General features: G+C 48.1%; 1 pseudogene; it reads left to right on the top strand.

Moving 5' to 3' along the window:
• Positions 1 to 13850: 13850 nt before the first annotated feature.
• On the top strand, positions 13851 to 14078 carry LOC101615342 (annotated as a pseudogene).
• The last annotated feature ends 585 nt before the right edge of the window (positions 14079 to 14663 follow it).

Raw genomic sequence — 14663 nt, forward strand, 5'->3', positions numbered from 1 at the left:
CACCCTATTCTATTGAATCACCTTCTCTTTTGTTGTCTTTTTCTTTTTCCCAACTCCATCATCTATTTCAAGGTGTTGATGGCATAATATTGCGCTGATATTGTGGATATAATGACATCCATTGTGAATTCGTGAATGTATCCATCACTTCATGTTCTGAACACAGTAACCCCAAATTTTCCTCTTTACTCTCTGGCTCTTAGATTCTTTCCTCCTCAACTTCTCCAGTGTTCACTGCATTTTGAAGAGCATGATGCAAATATCTCATTTAGTGCTCAGTTCTCAACAGCCTCTTATTTTCAGAACGTTGATAAGTTTTGAATATCCCTAGAAGAGGAGGTTCTATTGACCACTAGTGAGAGCAGCACTATTTCTTCTGCCATCTCCTCAATGTTCCTGGAGCCCTGGCAGATGTGATAGATGACTTATCCACTGCTGATGTGTGGGGTTCCCCGGAGGGGTCCCCGCTCAGGGCTGTCTACGGGACCCCAAGAACACTCACTCAGGACGCTCTCAATGCAAACCGCATGAGGTTTATTGATTCCGGTGCATCGGGGCTCAACACAGATTCCTCTCGCAGGAGGAAAGGTGAAGAGCCCCTAGCCACGTGTTTGGTCAGCTTATAAAGGCTGAAAACTATAGGTATGCAGAGTCATAGGGGCTTTTCAGCCGTGGGTTCCCCTGATTGGGTGGGGCCCACGAGGCGGGCTCGTGAGGGTCCCTCTGATTGGGTAGGGCGTACAAAGGGCCAGGTCCTTATGGTATACTTTTTACAAAATGGAGGTAGTTGCATACTTTTTACAAAATGGAGGCAGTTGCAAAATGGCAGTTCTGTGATTCAGTGCAGTAGCAAGCAAGCCATCTTACAGAAGCTTAAAAAGGCAAGTTAGCAAAGCAGCTAGAAAACAGAGCAGCAGAAATATGGCAACTTTTATCCTTTCATTTCCCCCTTTTCTTTGTCATAATTCCAATCATGGAATTTCAGTTTCTGCAAGAGACTGGTACTGTTGTTTAAGTATCATGACTTGGACAGTGCTGATCCTTTCTCTAATAAAGGTAACTAATCTATTTATTATTCATGGACCAAAGGTGAAGAGGAGAATTAAGATGGTAAGTGGCCCTAGCAAGGTGGAGATCAAAGTAGTCATCCAGGGGGACCTGGTGAACCAAGATTCATACCAAGACTGGTTCTGTTGTCTCTCCCGTTTGCGTTGTTCTAGGCTTCCTCGTACTTTCTGCAAGCTGTTTTCTACTAATCCAGTCTTGTCTGCATAGAAGCAGCACTCTTCTTTTAGAGCTGCACAGAGTCCCCCCTGTTGTAAAAATAATAAATCTAGGCCTCTTCTATTCTGTAACACAACCTCTGAAAGTGAAGAAACCGAGTCCTTTAGGTTCTGCATTCCTGACTGTAACTCTTGTAGATCCTTGTCTATTGCTAAGCTGAGTGGTTGGAGGTGACAAGGGAAGCTATGCCGGTGCCTGCTCCTGCAACACCCAACCCCATTATTAAGGGTCGAGATGGGGGGGTTGTCTTGTTCTTTTGGCAGGTCAGCGGCAGATGTTTCTTCTGTGCGAGGCGATGGTAGTAACCAGCTTGATTGCAGAATCTACCTGACTCTTAATGAAACTGGTTAGTCATCTGAAGTCCCAGGGGCCAAAGGAGATAAGCAAAAGGAATCCAACAAAAGGGCATAAAAGACTGGGAAGCAAAGTAGTTAGCCAGGGAGATGTGGAAAACCAATTTTTCCTCTAGATTTTTTTTTTTTAACTTTATCAAGGCTATTTTGTATTAGCCCAGTCTTATCTAAGTACCAAATCTAGCCCTCTCCGGTTTTGAAGTACAACCTCAGAGAGCGAGGCCAAAGAATCTTTGAGATCTTGTATCCCCTCATGTATGAGGTTAAGATCTCTATCCACTAAGGCACTGAGTTGTGAAAAATGCTGTTGGGAGGTTACCAGCGAGGCAATGCCTGTTCTTGCTCCCACAACACCAAGTCCCAGGAGCACAGTCAGGGTGAGGGCAGTTAAAGGCTCTCTATTTGGTTTAATGGCAATGCCTTAATCTATAGTAGATGTAAAACTTTCAGAATCATGAATGAAAAATCGTGGCAAAACTATCCTTAGTCTGTAAAAAGTCCTTGTTGACAATAAAGGGAGTCAGCCCCATGGAACAAGCAAGATAGGAGTTACTAGGGGCTTTAGTATATATAAAGGAGTCATTGATAATAGCAGTTTGGTTGCATACCGGTTCAAGAGTCAGAGGAGGGAGCATATCAGGGCCTAATAGACACAGTCCGAGGCCGGAAATGGATGCAAGAGTAAGAGTAAGAGTAAGAGTAAGAGTAAGAGTAAGAGTAAGAGTAAGAGTAAGAGTGCCAGAATAATCCCTCTGCACTGTTAGTAGACACAGGAGATGTAAGGATGGCAATTCCCTCATAAAAGGGAGGTCCTAGAACTTTTAATCTGTATGGCATTTCAACCAAGCTCTATAATTTTATTTGAGGAACTTTAAATAAACTTATTTTAAGTAAACTTTATCTATGACAACAGGAACGTATGGTATAGACAGTCTATTTCCCTTTTATTTCTCCCTCTTATGAGAAGACACTCTAACTGCTTTAGGGGACTGGGTCGAAGACATCAGATCATTTACTACTTCCTGCTGAACGGGACACGAAGTGGAGACTTGTTGCAGTTAGAGAATCTCTCCTAGAGAGGGGAACTATTTTAATGTACCCCAGAGTGTAGGAAGATAATCTTGAAAGATAACTTTGGAAAGAATAAAAGTAAGGAGTTACTGAGAAGTGAACACACAGCAAACTGGTCTTTTTGCAGGTCGAGGGAATCCAGGTAGACAGGCTTGGATCATCTCAGGACCATCTGAGGATGAGCTGGCTGAGATCTTCTTTCAGAACTGTTCATTAAATGGCACAGTAGTATTTAACATGGCTTGTAAAACAGATGAGATGCTAGCAGAGTTATCAGAAACATATACATAACATTTAATCTTAATAATAAAGAGCTATTTTTTTTTTAATCTTTGGTTATACATTTCTCTCTGAGTGTTTAAGACCTTGTAGATAGCCAAAAGTTAATTAAGGATTAATTTTGGAGGTCATTAATGGCTCTCCAAAGAGACTTTAGGGACACAGGAGTAGCCCCATAGCTTACTGGTGTCTTTTGCCTGTTAGGATGAGTCAGCGCCATGCTGGCCAGGTAGTTTTCCCTTCTTTGGGAAGTCAGGAGGACTGATTGCTCCTCAATTGTGACTCTCCTGTTTTACATTGTACACCACTTTTGTTTGGGTCTCCATATCCTCCCTGCTCAGGAAGACAGGTGACTTACCAGGGGGCCAGTGTAGAAGTGTCCCATCATCTCCAGTGGCCTCATGACATGGGAGCATAGGCCAAAATATTGACACTTTTTACTCCGATGATTCCAATTGGCTTTGGCTTCTACATAGGTGATTAACACACTTAGAAAGGAAGTTACACCAGCTTGGATGTACATACATATAGAGCACATTTAATTACTGAAATAGACTTAACTAAAGAATGGCACAGGGCTTCTAAAATCATTTTGTCCTATCTTTAAAATTTTTGTTGTACTGTGGTAGCATAAGCCATATATCTGAGGTATAGAAAGTAGGCACATCTCCAATTTTAAATATCCAACATTTATAAGTATAGGCAGAACCTGTTACCAGTCTTGAAAACAGTACCAGTTGATTTACAAACTTAACTTATTTAACCTCCTTTTTTTTCTCAGATGATGACCATTGTTTGAGCATGAGGCTGTGCCCTAAAGTAGGGAATATGTCTTAAGGGTTAATTTTGTTATAAGCACTGGACTTAAGATGCCAAAATTGAGACAGTTACTTTATATACAACAAAGTAGAATCTGGTCTTTTCTGAACCCAAACAGCTAGCTAAATATTAATATAACCCTTGATAAATCTTTTTGAAAGAAAAAAAACATTATTTGACAACCAATGATTTTGGCTTAAACTTGATAACTATTGATTTCATGCACCACAGAAATTTTTATTAACATAAAACAATTTTATGTTTTACCCATGACTTAAATTTGATAAAGCTCAAGCAAACTATCCCAACATACTTCAGCCTGAAAATTTTTTTCTTTTTCACATCCGCACATCTTCATTTACATACTTTAACATTCTGATCTAAGTACCACTCAAAAGACATTTTTAACAAGCACTCTATGTCCCAACATTGAAAAATTCCTTCCCAGTTTCTTTCCTTTTGGGGCATTCGCGAACCCAACATCCTCTTTCCTTGCAATACGTACATTGATCCTTCTCAAGGGGCTTCCTAAAGCCCTCGGGTTTTTTTTTTTTTCTTTTTTTTTAATCACTGTAGCCAATATCCTATCTAAGTTCCTTTCTTGTCTTGCTTTTAATGTCTGGAGTGGACTGCCTTATCTATGTCATTGTTATCACTGCCTGTTGACCGGGAGAAGTAAGGTCAAAAGGAGTATATCTCTGGGAAGCCTCCATCAAGCATTCTAAAAAGATAGAGGGAGGTTACTTTTGCCAGATTCGTGGGGCAGCGAGCAGCCCCCCCTGAGACCTGCCATCAGAGCCTGGTGGTAGACTGTCAGTTGCTCCCTACCTTCTGCTGAGTTGTAATTCCATTCAGGTCGGGTGAGAGGGAATCCCACATCAATCTCATTTGGGAGCTAGGTAGGCTGCTCATTTGGGCCTGAGACATGCTAGGTCAGGGGGAGGACCAAAGGCTCATACGGTAGAATCAGGTCCTTCAGTTTCTAGTCCCTGCAGTGGGCCCATCTCCTCCTCCCTCAGCCAAAGCTGGAGCGGGGAGAGCAGGGGGCTAAGGTGGGGGAGATGGAATCGGGGCAGAGGGCCACTCGGGAGGGTCCTCTATTTCAGGATATATTTTGGGCTGAGCCAAGGGGTCTGTGGCCATTCGGCTTGGTTTTCTCGTGGCTTGTTGGGCCACTGCCAGGACTTGGGAGCCTGACCGTGACGGGGGTGGATCCAGGGCTTGACCCATGCCAGGGGATCCATCATTAGGCTCTCCCAGACCAGGATGTATGGCTGTTGATCTGGGTGAGAATGGGTCCCTTCTGAAAAACAATATTCTTAACAGCAGAAATAATGGTTAGATCAAATGCTCCCTCTGGCAGCCACTCAAAGGAGCAGAAAGTCTGTTATTTACCTTTTTTAATTTTTACAGATAAGTTATGAGCCTTACTTCTAACTTCAGAGAAATGAGATACCGTCAGAGTTAGGGGGGTCATCACAGTCTGTACCATAACTAGAAACAAGAGTCCACAAACAAACACAAAATAGATACTGACAAAAAGAAACCAAAAACCGTGACACCTCCGATGCGTCCAGAACAGAAAACCAAATGCAGTTTCAGATGGAAGATGCCTCCGTGGTTTCTCCTGAAGGAGAAATACACAATCTTCCTTTACCAGATAGGAGACTGTCAGCCACCCTGACTCTCCTCAGATCCTGGGGCGTCCCCCAGGATTGCAGCCTGTGGTCCTGCCAACCACCATTGTCAGGTCCTCACAGTCCTGAACAACAGCTGCCCAAACCGAAATTAAAACAGATCAGAGCAACAGAAATCACTCAAACACTCAGACAAACACTCAGACAAGCAGCGCTGCAGACATTTACATTGTTTACCTCCAAGGGGGTCTCCGGAGTCCTGGGTGGACGTGCAAATCCCTGGACGAGTCCTCAATTGAAAGACCCCCAGAGGGAGACCTTCACTCAAGTCTCGAGATAGCATGCACCCAAAGACACACAGGAGACCCAACTTGCTGCAAAAGCATGAGGCTTTATTCAGGAAACCAGAGCTCTGGGGTCGACACATATCTCACACAGGAGACAGAGGTGTTGACTCTTTGCCATTTTTTTCAGTAGTAAGTTTTTGATTTAATTCTTTACTAACCCTTTGTCATTTCTTGGGATGAATGTTAGGTCCATCAATCATAAACCATGGACATGTCTTATCAACAAAAATAAAAAACTGTATAAGATCCTTTTTCTTTACCCGTATTCCTTGCTCTCTGAGAGAGGCTTTTAAATCCTTTATGAAAGAAGCCTCTTTAGACAATGAATGGCCCATCTTGATGGGACGGAATGAAGAGGGAAAACTTACCAGGTCTTGCCGTCTTCTTGGGTGGAGAAGCGGTGACCCCGGAGCTCATGTGCTGGGGGCTTTCCGTCCAGCAGGGGTCCGTGCCTCGAGCCGCCACGTTGGGCGCCCGTCGTCACCAGGGACATTCTTTCTGGCTTCCAACAGGATACGTTCCCTCTCCTCGGTCGTGAAGAGGGTCTGGAGTAACTGCTGGCAATCGTCCCATGTGGGCTGGTGGGAGAAAACTAGGGATTCCATGAGTGCAGTTAATTTTGAGGGGTCCTCCGAGAAGGAAGGGTGGTTGGCCTTCCAATTATAAAGGTCTGCGGAGGAGAAAGGCCAATATTGTAGGGGTGGCAGAGGTCTCTGAGTTGGATCATCCCCTGGTAAGATCTGGGTTAAAGGTCCCTCCTCGGGGCCATCCAACATTAAACATAGTCCCTTCTCCCTCACATAGAGTTTGCCATTTTCCTTTCTTTATTTCAACAGATAAATTATGAGCTCAGCTCTTAACGTCAGTCCAGTGAGCTAAAGTCAAGTCCAAAGGGGTTGAGATAGTCTGTCCCATGTTGGAAGGGGAATAAAAGAGATAGGAGAACAAAAGGATCTGGAGAACACCGAGAACAAAGAGACAAAGGCGGCCCGATCGCTGCTCGAGTAAAAACGAAACTGAAGCAGATGGTGGCGAGCGGGACCCAGATGATGCTTCCCGACAGAGGCGAACTCGATCCGAGTTCTTCAGATAGGAGACAGAAAAACCTGTCTCCTGGGGGCAATCAGGAGCGTCCTCCAGATTGCTGGGTGGTGGTTCTCAGGCCCGTCAGCCCCAACTCAGAGCACCCAAAGGGAAGGCATCCAGATACTGAAACCGGTTGAAATCGAGAATTTTTCCAGAGGACAGATATAAAAGTACAGACATACACAGACAAGACGGGAGGTGCCTCTTACCTCTGAGGGGTCCTAGATGAGGTCTGGGGTCCTGTAGAGACTCCTGGCTGGCTCGCCAAATGTGGGGTTCCCCGGAGGGGTCCCCGCTCAGGGCTGTCTACGGGACCCCAAGAACACTCACGCGGGACGCTCTCAATGCAAACCGCACGAGGTTTATTGATTCCGATGCATCGGGGCTCAACACAGATTCCTCTCGCAGGAGGAAAGGTGAAGAGCCCCTAGCCACGTGTTTGGTCAGCTTATAAAGGCTGAAAACTATAGGTATGCAGAGTCATAGGGGCTTTTCAGCCGTGGGTTCCCCTGATTGGGTGGGGCCCACGAGGCGGGCTCGTGAGGGTCCCTCTGATTGGGTAGGGCGTACAAAGGGCCAGGTCCTTATGGTATACTTTTTACAAAATGGAGGTAGTTGCATACTTTTTACAAAATGGAGGCAGTTGCAAAATGGCAGTTCTGTGATTCAGTGCAGTAGCAAGCAAGCCATATTACAGAAGCTTAAAAAGGCAAGTTAGCAAAGCAGCTAGAAAACAGAGCAGCAGAAATATGGCAACTTTTATCCTTTCAGATGTCCACTGACACTTACTGCCTTAATGATTCTTGAGGCTCCCCAGAAGTCACTGTCATATGCATAAAGAACCTTCTCAAATGAAAAATGAGAATAGCATGAATCGGTTGGCATAAACATAAGCCTCAAGAGAGCAATTTGATAGGTATAATGTATCAACTTAACCAAAGAACAATACCAGTATCCCTCATAAGACCTATGAACTTCCAAGTCATAGGTTTCTGAGTAGGTTTTCAGTACCAGACATAAATTTCCTCCTGTGGAACTAGTCTCAAATCCAATTAAGAGAGCAGTCCATTGCCCCCACAACTGATATTGTCACTATTGCACCAGTTGGCAAATCTGGCCTGTCGTGCAGCATGCAGAATCCACTGCTAGTTAAAATGGTTAATGACTTCTCCCCACAGCAGCCTCCACAACAAGATATAGTACTATGACACCTAGCCAGAAATGAGGAGTGGGATCATAGAAGGGGTTGGAGGTGAGAAGAGATGGGTTAGGGTCAGGGAAGGGGTTGGAGGAGCGGAGGGGTGGGGTAGGATCTGGGAAGGGGTTGGAGGAGAAGAGGGGTGGGATCAGGGAAGGCGTGGAGGAGAGGAGGGGTGGGGTGGGATCAGGGAAGGTGTGGAGGACAGGAGGGGTGGGGTGGGATCAGGGAAGGTGTGGAGGAGAGGAGGGGTGGGGTGTATCAGGGAAGGGGTTGGAGGAGAGGAGGGGTGGGGTGTATCAGGGAAGGGGTTGGAGGACAGGAGGGGTGGGGTGGGATCAGGGAAGGGGTTGGAGGACAGGAGAGGAGGGGTGGGGTGGGATCAGGGAAGGTGTGGAGGAGAGGAGGGGTGGGGTGGGATCAGTGAAGGGGTTGGAGGAGAGGAGGGGTGGGTTGCGACAGGGAAGGGGTTGGAGGAGAGGAGGGGTGGGGTGGGATCAGGGAAGGTGTGGAGAAGAGGAGGGGTGGGGTGGGAGCAGGGAAGGGGTTGGAGGAGAGGAGGGGTGGGGTGGGATCAGGGAAGATGTGGAGGAGAGGAGGGGTGGGGTGCGACAGGGAAGGGGTTGGAGGAGAGGAGGGGTGGGGTGCGACAGGGAAGTGGTTGGAGGAGAGGAGGGGAGGGGTGTATCAGGGAAGGGGTTGGAGGAGAGGAGGGGTGGGGTGTATCAGGGAAGGGGTTGGAGGAGAGGAGGGGTGGGGTGTATCAGGGAAGGGGTTGGAGGAGAGGAGGGGTGTGGTGTGATCAGGGAAGGGGTTGGAGGAGAGGAGGGGTGGGGTGGGAGCAGGGAAGGGGTTGGAGGAGAGGAGGGGTGTGGTGCCACAGGGAAGTGGTTGGAGGAGAGGAGGGGAGGGGTGTATCAGGGAAGGGGTTGGAGGAGAGGAGGGGAGGGGTGTATCAGGGAAGGGGTTGGAGGAGAGGAGGGGTGGGGTGTGATCAGGGAAGGGGTTGGAGGAGAGGAGGGGAGGGGTGTATCAGGGAAGGGGTTGGACGAGAGGAGGGGTGGGGTGTATCAGGGAAGGGGTTGGAGGAGAGGAGGGGTGGGGTGTATCAGGGAAGGGGTTGGAGGAGAGGAGGGGTGGGGTGTGATCAGGGAAGGGGTTGGAGGAGAGGAGGGGTGGGGTGGGAGCAGGGAAGGGGTTGGAGGAGAGGAGGGGTGTGGTGCCACAGGGAAGTGGTTGGAGGAGAGGAGGGGAGGGGTGTATCAGGGAAGGGGTTGGAGGAGAGGAGGGGAGGGGTGTATCAGGGAAGGGGTTGGAGGAGAGGAGGGGAGGGGTGTATCAGGGAAGGGGTTGGAGGAGAGGAGGGGTGGGGTGTGATCAGGGTAGGGGTTGGAGGAGAGGAGGGGAGGGGTGTATCAGGGAAGGGGTTGGAGGAGAGGAGGGGTGGGGTGTGATCAGGGAAGGGGTTGGAGGAGAGGAGGGGTGGGGTGCGACAGGGAAGGGGTTGGAGGAGAGGAGGGGTGGGGTGGGATCAGGGAAGGGGTTGGAGGAGAGGAGGGGTGGGGTGCGACAGGGAAGGGGTTGGAGGAGAGGAGTTGTGGGGTGTGATCAGGGAAGGGGTTGGAGGAGAGGAGGGGTGGGGTGGGATCAGGGAAGGGGTTGGAGGACAGGAGGGGAGGGGTGGGGTGTATCAGGGAAGGGGTTGGAGGACAGGAGAGGAGGGGTGGTGTGGGATCAGGGAAGGTGTGGAGGAGAGGAGGGGTGGGGTGGGATCAGTGAAGGGGTTGGAGGAGAGGAGGGGTGGGTTGCGACAGGGAAGGGGTTGGAGGAGAGGAGGGGTGGGGTGGGATCAGGGAAGGTGTGGAGAAGAGGAGGGGTGGGGTGGGAGCAGGGAAGGGGTTGGAGGAGAGGAGGGGTGGGGTGGGATCAGGGAAGATGTGGAGGAGAGGAGGGGTGGGGTGCGACAGGGAAGGGGTTGGAGGAGAGGAGGGGTGGGGTGCGACAGGGAAGTGGTTGGAGGAGAGGAGGGGAGGGGTGTATCAGGGAAGGGGTTGGAGGAGAGGAGGGGTGGGGTGTATCAGGGAAGGGGTTGGAGGAGAGGAGGGGTGGGGTGTATCAGGGAAGGGGTTGGAGGAGAGGAGGGGTGGGGTGTATCAGGGAAGGGGTTGGAGGAGAGGAGGGGTGGGGTGTGATCAGGGAAGGGGTTGGAGGAGAGGAGGGGTGGGGTGGGAGCAGGGAAGGGGTTGGAGGAGAGGAGGGGTGTGGTGCCACAGGGAAGTGGTTGGAGGAGAGGAGGGGAGGGGTGTATCAGGGAAGGGGTTGGAGGAGAGGAGGGGAGGGGTGTATCAGGGAAGGGGTTGGAGGAGAGGAGGGGTGGGGTGTATCAGGGAAGGGGTTGGAGGAGAGGAGGGGTGGGGTGTGATCAGGGAAGGGGTTGGAGGAGAGGAGGGGTGGGGTGGGAGCAGGGAAGGGGTTGGAGGAGAGGAGGGGTGTGGTGCCACAGGGAAGGGGTTGGAGGAGAGGAGAGGAGGGGTGTATCAGGGAAGGGGTTGGAGGAGAGGAGGGGTGGGGTGTGATCAGGGAAGGGGTTGGAGGAGAGGAGGGGTGGGTTGCGACAGGGAAGGGGTTGGAGGAGAGGAGGGGTGGGGTGGGATCAGGGAAGGTGTGGAGAAGAGGAGGGGTGGGATGGGAGCAGGGAAGGGGTTGGAGGAGAGGAGGGGTGGGGTGGGATCAGGGAAGATGTGGAGGAGAGGAGGAGTGGGGTGCGACTGGGAAGGGGTTGGAGGAGAGGATGGGTGGGGTGCGACAGGGAAGTGGTTGGAGGAGAGGAGGGGAGGGGTGTATCAGGGAAGGGGTTGGAGGAGAGGAGGGGTGGGGTGTATCAGGTAAGGGGTTGGAGGAGAGGAGGGGTGGGGTGTATCAGGGAAGGGGTTGGAGGAGAGGAGGGGTGGGGTGTGATCAGGGAAGGGGTTGGAGGAGAGGAGGGGTGGGGTGGGAGCAGGGAAGGGGTTGGAGGAGAGGAGGGGTGTGGTGCCACAGGGAAGTGGTTGGAGGAGAGGAGAGGAGGGGTGTATCAGGGAAGGGGTTGGAGGAGAGGAGGGGAGGGGTGTATCAGGGAAGGGGTTGGAGGAGAGGAGGGGTGGGGTGTATCAGGGAAGGGGTTGGAGGAGAGGAGGGGTGGGGTGTATCAGGGAAGGGGTTGGAGGAGAGGAGGGGTGGGGTGTATCAGGGAAGGGGTTGGAGGAGAGGAGGGGTGGGGTGGGATCAGGGAAGGGGTTGGAGGAGAGGAGGGGAGGGGTGGGGTGGGAGCAGGGAAGGGGTTGGAGGAGAGGAGGGGTGGGGTGCGACAGGGAAGGGGTTGGAGGAGAGGAGGGGTGGGGTGGGAGCAGGGAAGGGGTTGGAGGAGAGGAGGGGTGTGGTGCCACAGGGAAGGGGTTGGAGGAGAGGAGGGGTGTGGTGCCACAGGGAAGGGGTTGGAGGAGAGGAGGGGAGGGGTGTATCAGGGAAGGGGTTGGAGGAGAGGAGGGGTGGGGTGGGATCAGGGAAGGGGTTGGAGGAGAGGAGGGGTGGGGTGGGATCAGGGAAGGTGTGGAGGAGAGGAGGGGTGGGGTGGGATCAGGGAAGGGGTTGGAGGAGAGGACAGGAGGGGTGGGGTGGGATCAGGGAAGGGGTTGGAGGAGAGGAGGGGTGGGGTGGGATCAGGGAAGGGGTTGGAGGAGAGGAGGGGTAGGGTGTGATCAGGGAAGGGGTTGGAGGAGAGGACAGGAGGGGTGGGGTGGGATCAGGGAAGGGGTTGGAGGAGAGGAGGGGAGGGGTGGGATCAGGGAAGGGGGTTACGAGGAATGGGTTGCCTATATTTTCCTGACCCAATGCTAGCACTACTTAGCACTGAAAACCAAGACTCTCTAAAGTGTTAGCTCACATAGGAAAGTGTTCTTAAAGTTTTAGAATTCCTCATTAGAAACAGTTCTCTTACATTTGTGTATTTTTGTGCTTATGCATAATCCCAGCAATGAGGAGGGCAAGGAAAGAGGACTGGAATTGTTTAACTTTTGTTACATACCTTACTTTAATAGGGGGACAATTTTTCTCTGCTATGTTCTGAATAAGCAATTTTTATTTCATTTTACTTCAAAAAGAAAGGAGAACAATTATACAGTTTGTTCTGTGAGAATTCTCTTATTATATTTAACATCTCAATCACTCAATTCCTGCAATTTCATTTTAATGTTCTTTTACCTTAGTATGTTATTGCTAATTTGAAAATAAAGATATGACTTACTCATTAAAAACAGCTCTGCTGGTTCTCCCAGCAATGGTCTTAAAAGGTTTCCAGATCATTTACAAACCTGCATCCAATTCAATATGCTTTTAGTTCCAGTCCAAGCATATTATCATATATACTTCAGAGCATATTTAAACATAACATCATTCGTGGTTTAAAAACAGAGATGTAAAATTATTTTGAATAGAGTGTTCTTTCATTTCTGCTGCTATGTTGACTCAATACCTGAATAATTTGTTGGTCGTGCCACTTTACAGTATATTTTATTGTGTTGCCTGCATAGTTTGGTTTGTGAGGTGGGTGTTAGTTTCTTTATAAGTACTTTGTGCTAATGGATTGCATCCCTGGATTTCTCTGATGATTTTTTCTTAGGGATCTCCATCCAGCTAGATATTCAGATGATCATTTCTGTTCTGTTAAAATATTCATAACTATATTCATCAAATATCAGTGATAGTCTCCAAATTTGCCTCTTTTGGGTCAACTCATTGAATCTGAGCTCTCCATTCCCCAGGGAGTACCTTCCAATCTCTGGTCAGAAGATGCTGAATGGTCATACATTGTCCTTCCCAGAGTCCCTGTGCTTATTTCTGTATGAGTGTATTATTCTTCTTTTAATAATGAGTTATTTATTCCCCAACTTATTTATGATAAGTTGTACATATTTTTGAAGCTGAACATTATTAGAAAATACTATAGAAACTAATGACATGGAATTTGAGTTGGAACTCTTGTGTTTAGGAAGATGAAATTGAAGACTCTGGGAGGTAAAGGGCACAAGCATTATCCTATTGAATTATATGATGTGTGGGAAGGATACCTATAAAAGATTGGGAAAATTCTTAAAATTTCAAAAGGTTTTACATTCAAATTTATTATTGTAAGAGGCATTGCAGTTTCACCGTTTCTGAATATAATACATAATAAGACTCATGGGTTACTGCTAGAAAGTTGTTTTAAAATTTCAGCTAAAATATTCATAGCTAAAATAAAAGGCTTTGCTCTACGGAATCTCATGGAAGCAGGCATGAAATAATGTAAGAACAAAAGGGTGAAGAGGAGGGCTGTGGCATGTTGTCTTCATTATATTATATGGCTGTTACACTCATGAATTCACATAAGCTGTGGTTTCCTGCACAAGAGGGAGCTTGTCAATACTTCACCATTGATGGGGGAAGGATACATGAGACCCCAGACATCCCAGAGTAGCCAATGTCAGCTAATGCCTCCTGGGAGAGAGGAAGTCAGGTTCATCAGTGGTACAGCCACTGGTAAATTGCCCATTTCGTGGTAAATAATCTTTCACCCATGATCATGCAAGCAGCCCTAATTTGACTCACTGGGAAAAGAAGCATGAAAGTAAGATGGAGATCAATTGGAGGATGAGGGGGATAAGAGAGGGCAATTAGTAAGAATAAGATCACAATACATTATATGGATCCATTTCTCCATTCTCCAGGAAGGACGTTGGTGTTGAGGACATTTACCACCATGGCTTCTGGTGCTCTGTCAAAACCTCAGATGCGAGGTCTTCTGGCCAGGCATCTGCAGTTTCATATCATTGGAACATTCATTGTCGCTGTGAGAGTTGCATGTTCCTATAACTTTGGTGTGGCTGAACAAAGAAAGAAAGCATAAGCAGATTTCTACAGAAATTATGATTCCATGAAAGATTTTGAGGAGATGAGGAGAGCTGCTATCTTCCAGAGTGCAAAATAATTTTGGAATATAAAGAGTTTCTTTGCATTGAATTCCATAGAAGTTTTGTCACTGACCTGTGTTCCTGAACTGTGAATATGTGGGTTAAGGAATTGTTTCTCTCAATAAATAAAAATTACTATGGATAAAAAAAGCATTATATGAATGTTCAAAAATAAGTAAAAATAAAAGTTTTATATACATATCTTTATACTATACTACTACTTAGTAACAATACTAATTTAGGGATGAACACGAAGAATTTAATCCTAAATTGAATAGGCTATGTACAGAATGATATACATTACCTTATCTAGCTTGCATGTGTAATCTCTAAAAGCTGGATGCATGGAAGTAGAGAGTAACATGGTAGTGTGGTGGTTTGAATGTGAAATATCCCCCATAGTCTCATTTGTTTTTCATGAAGTCTCATACTCAGTCCCCAGTTGGTGTAGCTTTTGGGAGGTGGAGTCTTGCTGGAGAAGATGTGTCACTAAGGTGGACCTTGAGGTTGTATAGTCCAGCCCTACTGGGTATTCAGTAGCTAGCTCTTTTGTGCTGCTCCATTTTGGCTGCTGGAACAAGATACATGCCAATTTCCTGCTC

The sequence above is a fragment of the Jaculus jaculus genome, chromosome 1 (genome assembly GCF_020740685.1).
Source record: "Jaculus jaculus isolate mJacJac1 chromosome 1, mJacJac1.mat.Y.cur, whole genome shotgun sequence".
Classification (NCBI taxonomy): Eukaryota; Metazoa; Chordata; class Mammalia; order Rodentia; family Dipodidae; genus Jaculus; species Jaculus jaculus.